Genomic DNA, 12,965 nt, shown 5'->3' with positions numbered 1-12,965 from the left:
CCCCGGTCCTGGTCGCCAAACCCAATGCGACGTCCCACGCCCTCTCCGTCCTCCCGTGGCCATTCCTCGGGCTCTGGAGTAACACGTATGCTGTTTGGGGTAATTGATATCATTTAAGGCCAGAACCGTGGGGCTGTGTTAAAAATGCGACGCCTTCCACACTCGTTAAAAAAGAGACAAGCAGAACCGCCCCAACTCCACCAAGACACCGGGTTCTCTGCTTGGTCTTCCCCACTCTCTTCTCCCTCCTCTCTCAAGGAGGAATTTGCCTGAGTTTACCTCTTAGTGCCAACGTTTCTGCCTGCTCTACTCCACTTTGTCTCGGTTTTCCCCAGGGAGTTTCGGTTTGGGTTTCCTTAAATTTCTGAAGGATATGGAGAGTTGGAAGAGAGACAGGTGTAATTTCCTTTTCTTTTTTGGTGACACGTCGTTGGTTGTGAGTTGCCCTTCTTTCTCTCTCTCCAAATATCTCCTCTCTCCTCCAGATTTTTCTTTCTCTTCAAGAACTATTTACAAAAGCCTGGAACTTCATAGTTTATTCAGCCAACACTAAAAGCTGCAAACAGATCTCTACTGTGAGAGCTCCTGAGACAGAATTGATTCTTGAATTAGATCTTGGAGTGGAAACAAAAGTGCTATGAAGGACATTATTAGAATGATTGTTGAGTGCAAATAGGGATATTAAATAATATTGTACCAATGTTAATTTTCCTGATTTGATCATCAGTAGTGGTTAAGTAATTTTTTTTTTTTTTGGAAATACACAGTGAAATTTTCAGGAGTAGAGGCACAATATTTGCAGCTTACTAGAAAAAGTGTGGGAGGGAGAGAAAACATAAAGCAAATGTGGCAAAATGTAATTGGCAAATATGAATAAACAGCATTTTTGCATTCTTAAAATTTTCTTGTAAATTTTAAATTATTTACATTTTAAAGTTCAAAGTAATATTCACTGGTATAAAGTACTTTCACACAATGCATTTTGAACAAGTACTTGCCTTTCCTTTAAAGGAAATTAGGAGGAAAAGTCATTAGCTTTGTGCAAACTATAGAATATCTAAAACTTATATTCATTGAAAAAACAATATGAAGAAACAGATTTTGTGTATGTTTTAAAAACATGAGCCATATTGTGTTTAAACACTTCATGATATTTGGTATAGGTAGTGAAGGTTCTAAATAACATTTAGGTCACATTTGCAAATGGCACTTTATTCTCTTTAGAATATATAATAGCTTAGGATTGGTCTAGGAATATGGCTAGTTTAAGCAAAGCCATTTGTGTTAAAACACACACATATATACACATTGGCCTGTATACTCACACAAAATCACGTGAAGCAGTACGAGAGTGACACACAAGATGTATTTGATTGTCTTCTAGCACATCTGACACCACTTGTTTAGCACCTAGTATTATTTTCATGGTCGGTTTGTTCATGGACTTTATATATGGACTATATATATATGGACTACCCCCGGTAATGTCATTTCCAACTCCAGAGCAGTTCCACAGAATTTATACCGCTGCCTTTTGCGTTCCCATCCCTGCTCTCCTTGAACAGCATGCCATCTAGAGTAAAGAGGGAAGGAGGAGTATTCTTAGAGTGGGGAAGGGAGTTCAAATATGGATATGCCTTTTCTTTTGTACAAGGAGAGATTTTAAAACAGTGTCAGTATCTATTAGGTGCCTCCACACTTTCTCCCTGATAAGGCAGAGTCAGGTGATGCTATCTCTAAAGTTTAATACTCTGATAGTAATGTCTGAGCAATATCTGTCCCTGTGAAGATCTTCATGATAGTTACTATAAGAGAAAGATAAATTGCCATTTTGATAGATAGATTATTTTGGTTAATGAAAATCATCTCATTAGCATTTATGTCTTCCTATTCCTTCTTTTAAAAATTATGAGTAATGCATGTTGTTTTTAGGAAAATTAGAATATAAAAATAAAAGGAAAAAAGATCATGAAATTGCATCAAATTTATTTTTATTTTTATTTTTCTACAAAATATGGTCATTCCTTTCATATTATTTTGAACCTAATATTTGTTTTTGTTAATAATATCCTTAGGTAAAAATGTTGTAATTAGCCCTAGGTAAAGTAACAAAAAATGTGATTACTACTACTGGGGTCAATATTAATCCTTTCTTTTGCAGCATTTTTCTGTTAATGTAGAAAGAAGAGCAGTAGTGATATTAAATGTAATATGTAGTGAGTTTTTTGACTTGCAAACCTGAGAACCAAATGCAATACCTGTGGGGACTCACTGAATTTCCTATTTTCATTAACTGTCTTTGGTAAGCTAAGATGCCTTCATAATAAGTCTGCCAGCTATGGAGTAGTGGTTGCAAAGTACTAAATGTTCTGTGATTTTTTTTTAAGATTTTTAAAATTTATTTGACAGAGAGAGGGAGGACAGTTGCACAAGCAGGGGGAACAGCAGAGGGAGAGAGAAAAGCAGGGAGCCTGACATGGGGCTCGATCCCAGGACCCTGGGATCATGACCTGAATGGAAGGCAGATGCTTATCTGACTGAGCCACCCAGGTGCCTCCTTATACTTGGTGTTGTAAGTGGATTTCTCCAGGCATTCTGCTGTTGGACACCAGCAACCAAATCACAATCCAGTCTCCAGACTACCAGTCTTTGTCCCCCTGAAGAAAAATAAATAAAGCTCCAACTGACCTAGTAATATAAACCCAGAGAACCCTTACTTATATGAAAAGAAGAGCTGACAAAACAATATCAAGAAATTAAGGTGAATTTGCCCATAATTCATTCCAAGGAATACTAAAAGTAATTTTGTCCTGAATGTAGTTAAGTTCAATATATTGTGACACTTTAAAATATCTAACCCGGTTCCACTCTCCTTCTGAAAAAGGAAATGATTCTTCATGATATTTAGAGATATTACTATCAATGCACACCCAAGATATCCTATACAATAAAAAGGCAATAGCCAAGGGTGCCTGGGTGCGCAGTCAGTTAAGTGTCTGACTCTTGGTTTCAGCTCAGGTCATGATCTCATGGTCGTGAGATCAAGCCCACATAGGGCTCTGTGCTCAGCAGCAAGTCTGCTAGGGTTTCTGTCTCTCCCTCTGCCCCTCCCCCTGCTCTCTCTCTCTCTCTAAAACAAATAAATCTTTAAAAAAAAAAAAAAGGGCAATAGCTATACACACACACTTATGGGGGAATTCTTTTTATTTTTCCATACAAGTAAATTTAAGCTACAATTCAATTACATATTTCTAAAAATTCTTCCTGGGGCACCTGGGTGGCTCAGTCGGTTAAGTGTCTGCCTTCGGCCCAGGTCATGATCCCAGGGATCATGGATGCCCTGAGATGGAGCCCCGGGATGGAGCCCCGAGTCACATCGGGCTCCCAACTTAGTGGGGAGCCTGCTTCTCTCTCTGCCCCTCCCTCCTGCTCTGCTCTCTCTCTCTCAAATAAATAAATTTAAAAATAAATAAAATAATAATTCTTCATACTTTGGAGGCATATATATATAATACCACCAGAATTTAGTCCCTCTTAATGTAAAGAGCTTAGAAAATTTCTTAATCTTATATAAGGACTTATATATAAATATCCTTATATAATCCTTATAACTTCTAAGATTAGAAAAGGCACATTACATGGGGCGCCTGGGTGGCGCAGTCGTTAATCGTCTGCCTTCGGCTCAGGGCGTGATCCCGGCGTTATGGGATCGAGCCCCACATCAGGCTCCTCTGCTGGGAGCCTGCTTCTTCCTCTCCCACTCCCCCTACCTGTGTTCCCTCTCTTGCTGGCTGTCTCTCTGTCAAATAAATAAATAAAATCTTAAAAAAAAAAAAAAAAAAAAAGGCACATTACAGACATTCCAAGATTTTTTTTAAAGTCTGTATTTTCCAAAGAATTTTTAAAAGTGTTCTTTTTTCAAAGAACATTTTGAAATAAATGAAAAACAAAAAATGAGTGCTTTTTTAAAAAAAATGACGAGGATAGCAATGAATTTAAATTTTACTTCATTATAGAACTGTGTATTTCATATAATAGAAAGTGTAGATTTTTCACCTGGTATTTTTTTTTTTTTAGAGGGGGTGGGGAGGGACAAAAGGAGAGGAAGAGAGAGAATCTTAAGCAGGTTCCGTGCCCAGGGCAGAGCCTGACATAGGGCTCAATCTCATGACCCTGAGATCATGACCTGAGCCAAAATCAAGAGTCAGATGCTCAACCGATTGAGCCATCCAGGCACCTTTCACCTAGTATTTTTTAAGTATCCAAATTAGAGTCAACTAGATGGCACTTGCACATGGTAACCAACGGTAGGCCCACAGTGACAGTTTCCATCTTTCCACACTTTATTCGTGTAGCCATCTAGAAAACAGACTTTGAGTGTGGCTGAGTAAGGGATCCAGCGAATTCTTTTCCCAAAAAGCAGTGCTGAACTGGACAAAATTGTCAAAAATAACTATTTTAGTACTACAAAAATTGATAAAAAGCATACAACAAATTGAGAATGTTTAGTAAAAAAAAAACCCCTGGGAATTTGTGGCATTTGTAGCCTGAACTGCTCCTATGCTGCCTCCCTGTCCCCTGCTCTGTGGTATAGCAGTTGTACTAAGATGCAGCAGGCCATGAGGACCAATGGTGTGGCTGATGGAGAGGGTTGATTTGATATACAATTTGGAAAAAAATCTATGCTCAGGGGTAATATTGAAAACAAGAACTAACTCCATGGCAAACAATTGAGGAAGACCAGTATCACAGCTAACCTAGGGCTGCAGTATGGGCTGGTGTGAATTACAGATAGGGAAATCAGCCAAAAATTTAACAGATCTGGCAACAAGGCAGCCATCGTAGACTTTAATAAGCTACCACACGGCCCGCTATTTTGGAAGGTGTATGCATCTGTAAGGCTGCAAGGGCGTGTGCACTCTCTGGAAAGACCAGAGAGGGCCCCAGTTAGCTACTTGTCTCTGGCTAAATGTGAGACCTTGCATACCAAGGAAGTAAAAGCCACGGCAGACTTGTAAACTTCCTGAACTTTGAGTGACTTCCCCATTTTATGTATGCAGATCCATCAGCAAAGGCTGAAAGTCTTACTGGCTCAGGTTATGTTTGGACTGAATGTGTCCCTCCAAAATTCATATGTTAAAGCCCCAATCCCCAATGTGACTGGAATTGGAGATAAGATGTTTATGGAGGTGATTAAGGTTAAATGAGATCATAAGTATGAAGCCCAATTATATAGGATTAGTGCCCTTATAAGAAGAGACACCTCTCCACCACATGAGGACACAGCAAGAAGACTGTCATCTATAAGCCAAGAGAAGAGACCGCAGTGAAACTTACTTGCCAATGCCTTGATCTTGGACTTTCCAACCTTCAGAACTGTGAGCACTCCAGAATGGTGGCTTTGTTTAAGCCATCAGTTGATTGTATTTTGTTATCACAGCCCAAGCTAACTAAGACAGGGTGTTTAAGCACAAAATCTGGCCATTCAAGTGCTGACCGCTAAGCTAAGGTGACACACAGATGACCTGTAGTTAGCCAGGTTTAAAAATAAAAATAAGAATAAGAAAATGAGCAGAGACATCAGCAGCCACACACAACAACGGATACTCTACAGGAGAAATCCAGGCAGAATCTGAAGATGCAAATATCCACTTTCCAAAAACAATTGTAAGAGGTACAAAGAGATAAGAATTTTTGACTAATACACAGGAAATAAAGCAATAAGTAGAAACTTTCTGAAGGAGCTTAAATAGACTCAGATGGCACAGATGTGAAAGGAGCTTTTATAAATATCTCCAGAAATAAAGGAAACAGTATTCAAAGATTAAAAGTTTGAATACAATGATTTGTCAAAGAAGAAAAATATAGAAAATATAAAAAAGAATAATCATGAAATTTTGAACTGCAAAAGTACAATAATTGAAATGAAAAGATTCCCCGGCGAGTCTTAACAGCAGAGGTGAGCTGGCAAAGAAAGAATCCATGAACTTGAAAGTAAATCATTGGAGATTCTATAATCTTAATCGGAAAACGAAAAAGTGAAAAATGAACCAAGACTCAGACCAGTAGAACACCATCATGCTCATCAACATATGCGTAATGAGATGAGAGGAAAAAGAATAAAGGGGCAAAAAAGTATTGGAAGAAAGAATCTATATAAATTTCCCAATTTTTAAAAAGGATTTTATTTATTTGGGACTGAGAGAGAGCACAAGTGGGGCTCTGAAACAGAGGGAGAGAGAGAAGTAGACTCCCCATTGATCAGGGAGCCTCATGCAGGGCTCGATCCCAGGACCCCAGGATCATGACCTGAGCCGAAGGCAGACGTTTAACGGATTGAACCACCCCGGCACCCCCATAAATTTCCCAAATTTGTGGATGAATACCTATAATTCAAAGTGATCAACCAAATCCAATTAGGAAAAACATAGAAATCTACCCCTAAATACATCACTTTTAAATTTCTGGAAGACAGAAACAATGAGAAAATCTTGAAAACAGCAAGAAAATATTCAGCACATAGAAGGGAACCAGAGTAAGAACTTAAGCTGCCTCCTCATTAAAAATAATAGAAGCCAGTGGCGCCCGGGTGGCTCAGTTGGTTGTCTGCCTTCTGCTCAGGTCATGATCCTGGCTTCCTGGGATGGAGCCTCAAGTCTGACTCTCTGCTCAGCGGGGAGTTTACTTTTCCCTCTCCCTTTGCCTCTCCCCCACTCATGCTCTGTCTCTTGTGCTCTCTCTCTCTCATCAAATAAATAGAAAATATTTTTAAAAAGTAAATAATGGAGGCCAGAAGGCAGTGGGATATTCAAATTGTTGCAAGGAAAAAAAAATCAACCAAGAACACTAATATATTAAGCAAAATTATCATTTAAAAATGAAGGCAATATAAAGATGTTCCTAGATAAATGAAGACTGATAAAAATCATTGCTAACAGGGGCGCCTGGGTGGCACAGTCGTTGGGCGTCTGCCTTTGGCTCAGGGCGTGATCCTGGCGTTGTGGGATCGAGCCCCACATCAGGCTCCTCTGCTGTGAGCCTGCTTCTTCCTCTCCCACTCCCCCTGCTGTGTTCCTTCTCTCGCTGGCTGTCTCTCTCTGTCAAATAAATAAATAAAATCTTTAAAAAAAAAAAAAATCATTGCTAACAGCCTTGGCTTATAAAAAATCTAAAAGAATTCTTATATCTGAAAGGAAATAACACCAGGCAGTTACTAGACTACACACAAAGAAATTGTTTTTAAAAAGAATTGCCTAAAGCAATAATTATTATAAACCACTGTATTGTTGGATTTATAACATATAGATGTATATTGCAATAATAGCACAATGGAGGATACAAAGAATGGAGCTATATTGGAACAAAGTTTCTATGTTTTACTGGAATGTATTCGTATTTTCTTTATTTTATTATTTCCTTAAGTAGTCTCTAGGCTCAATGTGGGGCTTGAACTCATGACCCCAAGATCAAGAGTCACATGCTCTACCCACTGAGCCAGCCAGGTGCCCCTGGAATGTATTAATATTAAGTTGAAGTAGATTGGGTAAAATACATATTGTAATTCCTAGACAAATCACTAAAAAATAACTTTAAAACCTAAGAAAGAAAAGCAACAAATGAATTAAAATGGTATAGTGGAGAATATCTATTTCATACAAATGAAGGGAGTAGAGGAAGAACAGGGAAACATAAAAGACAGGAGATACATAGGAAACACAGCAATATGGCAGATATAAATCAACCGTAACATTAATAACATTAAAAGTAAATAGATTAAACAATCAAAAGACAGATATTGTCACAATGAATAAAAAGAATATCCAACTATATACTATCTACAAGAGATACACATTATATTGAAAGACATGAATAGTTTGAAAGTAAAAAGAGAGAAGTTACATTATGCAAGCAGTGATCAAAGGAGAGCGGGAGTAGCTATACTAATTTCAAGGAAAAAATGTACATGAAGACAAAAACTCTTACTAGAGGCAAAGAGGGATATTTTATTTTTATTTTTTTAAAGATTGTATTTATTTATTTGACAGAGGGATAGAGAGAGCCAGAACGCAAGCCAGGAGGGAATGGCAGAGGGAGAGGGAGAAGCAGGCTCCCCGCTGAGCAGGGAGCCTGATGCGGGGCTTAATCCCAGGCCCCTGAGATCATGACCTGAGCCAAAGGTAGGTTAACAGACTGAGCCACCCAAGCACCCCAAAGAGGGACATTTTATAGTGCTAAAAAGTTCAAATAATCAGGAAGAGGTAACATTATTAATGTACATGTATATAATCAGAAAGCCTCAAATACATGAAACAAAACGGACAGAACTGAAGGATGAAATAGTAAGTCAGAAATAATAGTTGTAGATGGCAATTCCCACTTTTGATAATGAATGGCATAACTAGGAAGAAAAGCAACAAAGTAGAAGACTTGTCTAAAACTTTCAACCATGTAGGCCTAACAAAAATCTAGAGAACGCTCCACCCAACAACAGCTGAATACTTCTTCCCAAGCAGTCATGACATATTTTCCAGGATACAGTATATTCTAAGATGAGCCTCAATGAATTTAAAAGGATTGAAGTCATACAAAGAATGTTTTTTGACCAAAATGGAACAAAATTAGAAATCAATAACAGAAGACAACTTGGGAAATACACAAATATGTGGAAATTAAACAATACTTCTAAGTAACCAGTGGGTGAAAGAAGAGATCACGTGGGAAATTAGAAAACACTGTGTGATGAATGAGAAAGAAACACAGCATACCAATAATTATGGGATGCACCAAATGCAATGATGAAAGAAAAATGTATAGCTGCAAATGGTTACATTAAAAAAATCTCAAATAACATTCTAAATTTAAAGAAGAGAAAGTTCAGAGCCAAATAAACCCATAGCAGGCAGAAATAAGGGGATGGTAAAGATGAGAGCAGACATAAAAGCAATGTAGGACAGAAAAACAGTAGAGAAAACAATATCAAGTGGGGTTCTTTTAAAAACCAACAAAATTGGAGGCACCTGGGTGGCTCAGTCCGTTAGCAGCTGCCTTTGGCTCAGGTCATGATCCCAGGGTCCTGCTAAGCATGGAGCCTGCTTCTGCCCCTCCCCCCTGCTCATTCTCTCTCTCTCTCTCTCTCTCGCTCTCTCTCGCTCTCTCTTAAGTAAATGAAATCTTTTAAAAAATATTAAAAATCCACAAAATTGACAGTGTATAGCTAGACCAAGAAAAAAAAGGGAAAAGACAGATTATTAAAATCAGGAATGTAAGAAGGATATCACTGCCTTGTTTATTGAAGCAGAAAGGGAATACTGTGAACCAGACTAGATATGCCACCTAGATGAAATGGACAACTTCCTAGGAAGATACAAACTTCAGAAACTGACTCAAAAAGACTCAAGAAGAACTAGAAGATGTGAATAGACCTATATAAGAAGCAAAGTGATTAAGTTAGTAATTTAAAAACTTTTTACAGTCAAAAGCCTAGGCTTTTGATTTCACTGGTGAACTCCATCAGATATTTAAAGAATGAATACCTATTCTTCACAAACACTTCTGAAAAACAGAAGAGGAAATATCTCCACATTCACTGAGGCCAATGTTATCATGAGAGCAGAAGCACACAGAGGTATCACAAGAAAACTACAGAGCAATATCCTTCATGCAAAAATCTGGATTTGGCTTGTGGGCCATAGTTTGACAACCTATGCTATAAAACAAACCAGTTTGTGATAAAACAGCAAAACGGGTAAAAGTGTGTATGTGTGTGATCAGTAGTTCTTTTTTTCTTTCAAGATTTTATTTATGTGTTTGAGAGAGGGAGAGGGAACACAAGCAGGGGGAGTGGGAAAGGGAGAAGCAGACTCCCCACCAAGCAGGGAGCCCGACATGGGGCTCAATCCCAGGACCCTGGAACCGTGACCTGAGCCGAAGGTAGGTGCTTAACGACTGAGCCACCCAAGTGCCCCGTGATCAGGAATTCTTGATTCAATAACTCTTATTGAAGTTAGAGTAAATTTTTTGTGTGATTGGTCCAGTACTTGCATGATTATATGACTGAGTGAGTTGTGTAGATTGAGGCATTATTATTTTCCAGCTTCCCAGGTGATTCCACAGGGCAGCCGTGTTTGAGTACCAGGATGTTAATTAAACCAGTGACTTTCAGACTTCAGTGTGCATATTCGTCACCTGGGATCTTGTTAAGAATGTGGATTCTGATTCAGTAGTTCTGGAATGGGGTTTCAAATTTTGCACTTGTAACAAGTGCTCAAATGAGCCTGGCGCTTCTGGTTTGTAGACCGCATTTTGAGTAGCAAGGCGCTTGCACTGGTTTTCATTCCCTGGGATGTCTAGATCCTGCCCCAAGAGATTCTAGTGTACATGTTCTGAGATGTGGCCTGTGCCTCAAGATTTTTAAAAGCTCCACAGGCGACTCTAATGCCAGAAAAGCTTAAGAACCTCTGCTAAAGTTCCAGGTGTTTTTATAAATTTTAATTTTTATATTCTCAGTAACTCTAATATGGTTCTTTTTTCCGTTTCTCACCCCATACTACCCCTCTTCATGTCAAAACATCCATATATATGGTGAGAATCAGAGTGAGGTCTTTATCCTTTTGCTCTTATCCATCTCTGAGAAGTAAAAAGTAATTCAAGATGGAAAGAGAAGTACCAGCAAACTGGATTTGGGAAGAAGACGCGAAACATGTTCTAGGAGGCCATTGAAAAGGAAATCGGGTTTAGATAGAATAAGAGGGTTACCACAGAAAGTTGTCACAGTAAAACACTTCTGGCCCTGAACTGGGCAACCTGAACACAGATCTTCCTTGCTGAGTTCTGCTTGCACCCGAAGACCAAAGAAGCTACAGAAGATTGTTTTCTTCCCTTCTTGGTATGCAAAGTGACGAGTTAGCTAAATTAAATAATGTGTTCAAGTTTACCCAAGGTGAGTGGCTAAGCTGAGATGTGAACCCAGGCAATCTGACGTTAAGAAACCGTTATAGCAAAATGCCTCTCCAAAAGAGGAAAGTAAGAAGGATCTTCAGTGAACTGATAGTTTTAAACACACAAATAGATACTTGCCCTGAGCTTCCTCATATCTATGGGAGGGGTATATATTAAAGTATATAAATAAATACGTAAAATCTGAGACAACCTGGAGAGAGAAGTCCTCAAAGTGGGCAGAGAAAGAAATAGTGAAAAGACCAAGTTGGTTTGTTTGGGTTTTTTTTAAGATTTTATTTATTTGTTTGACAGAGAGACAGCCAGTGAGAGAGGGAACACAAACAGGGGGAGTGGGAGAGGAAGAAGCAGGCTCCCAGTGGAGGAGACTGATGCGGGGCTCAATCCCAGAACACTGGGATCACGCCCTGAGCCGAAGGCAGATGCTTAACGACTGAGCCACCAGAAAAGACCAAGTTTGACTAGGAAGAATAAAGGGTAATAACATCTTGAAAGGAGCAACCTGAAACCACACTTAAATCAGGAACAGGCTGATTTGGGGACACTGGGCATGGGCACAGATGATCACAGTCTGGAATGAGGTAATGGTCAAGGTAGGGCCAGCAGCTCTCTGGGTGTTGCAACACCTCAACCCATCCTTTAACGGTAGTTACCCAGGGCATGGGGCTGACTGTGCCACAGACTCTACACTCTCTTTCTGGTGAGCTTATCCAGTCTTAAAACCTCAACACTGTCTGTGACTGATGTCTCTTGAATGTTTATATTTCCAAACCTGACATCCCACCTGAGCTCCAGATTCATTTTTCTGACTACCTGTGTGACAGTTCCACCTGCGTATCTAATAGGCATCTCAGATTTTACATGACATGCCTTCCCCACCCCTCGTGTCCCCCTGCAAACATCCTCAAATTAGTAACTAGCATTACCATTAACTCAGCTGTTCAAGTACAAACAGCAGAACCTAGATAATTTTCCCCATTTCTCATTCTTCACCTGTGGTCCACGAGCAGATCTTGTTGATTCATCCACATCCAACTAGAATTTGTCTCTGTCACCCTTTCTTTTCTTTTTTTTTTTTTAAGGTTTTATTTATTTATTTATTTGACAGAGAGAGAGAGACAGCCAGCGAGAGAGGGAACACAAGCAGGGGGAGCGGGAGAGGAAGAAGCAGGCTCCTAGCGGAGGAGACTGATGTGGGACTCGATCCCAGAACGCCAGGATCACGTCCTGAGCCGAAGGCAGACGCTTAACGACTGCGCCACCCAGGCGCCCCTCTGTCACCCTTTGTTTAGCTTTCGCTCCAGTTCAGCCACCAAGGTCTCTCATCGGATCTGCTACAGTATCTCCTGATTGGCCTCCCAGCTTCAACTCTTGCCCACATTCGACGAAGCAGCCAGCCTCACTGGCTTAACATTCAGGGGGATTTACCCTACTTCATATTCAGTATCACAGATTCGAGCTTCAGTCTTGACCTTGTATTTTTCAGCCGTTCTGATAACGTAGTTTGGGGTTTTGGATACTCCTGCTACGTTAATGGAAGAAAGGGTACAACTGAAGGAGCAAATTGTATTTGGATATTTTGTAAGGGCAATATGCATGCCTAGCATGGTGACCTAGGAAGTCACTCCCCTGCCAATGGGAAGCCAGCCTAAGGCTCAGTTACACTGTTACTGTTGTCCAGGGCAAGCCTCTCAAAGATATAGTCTGTGATTCCTGCTTCTAAGACCCCCATGTTGCTACCCAGAAGCAACAATTGTTAACATGTGCATATTTTAGTAAGCTAAAAGTTTTCAAGTAAAGTCGAAGACTCCCTTTACTACCAGCCTAATCCATTCTTCACTTTTTCCATAGGGACAACCACTGTTGTGAGTTCTGAACCATATTCTTTTATAGTTTTACCATACATACACACCCACTGACATCCAGGGCCCCAGACCACCCCCCTCACCTCTCCCCACCACCCCCTGCCCCCACATCATTTATAAAGGGGAGATTGATTTCTGTTTTCC

The sequence above is a fragment of the Ursus maritimus genome (genome assembly GCF_017311325.1).
Source record: "Ursus maritimus isolate PB19 chromosome X unlocalized genomic scaffold, ASM1731132v1 scaffold_X1, whole genome shotgun sequence".
NCBI lineage: Eukaryota > Metazoa > Chordata > Mammalia > Carnivora > Ursidae > Ursus > Ursus maritimus.
Note: the sequence above shows the minus strand (reverse complement) of the source record.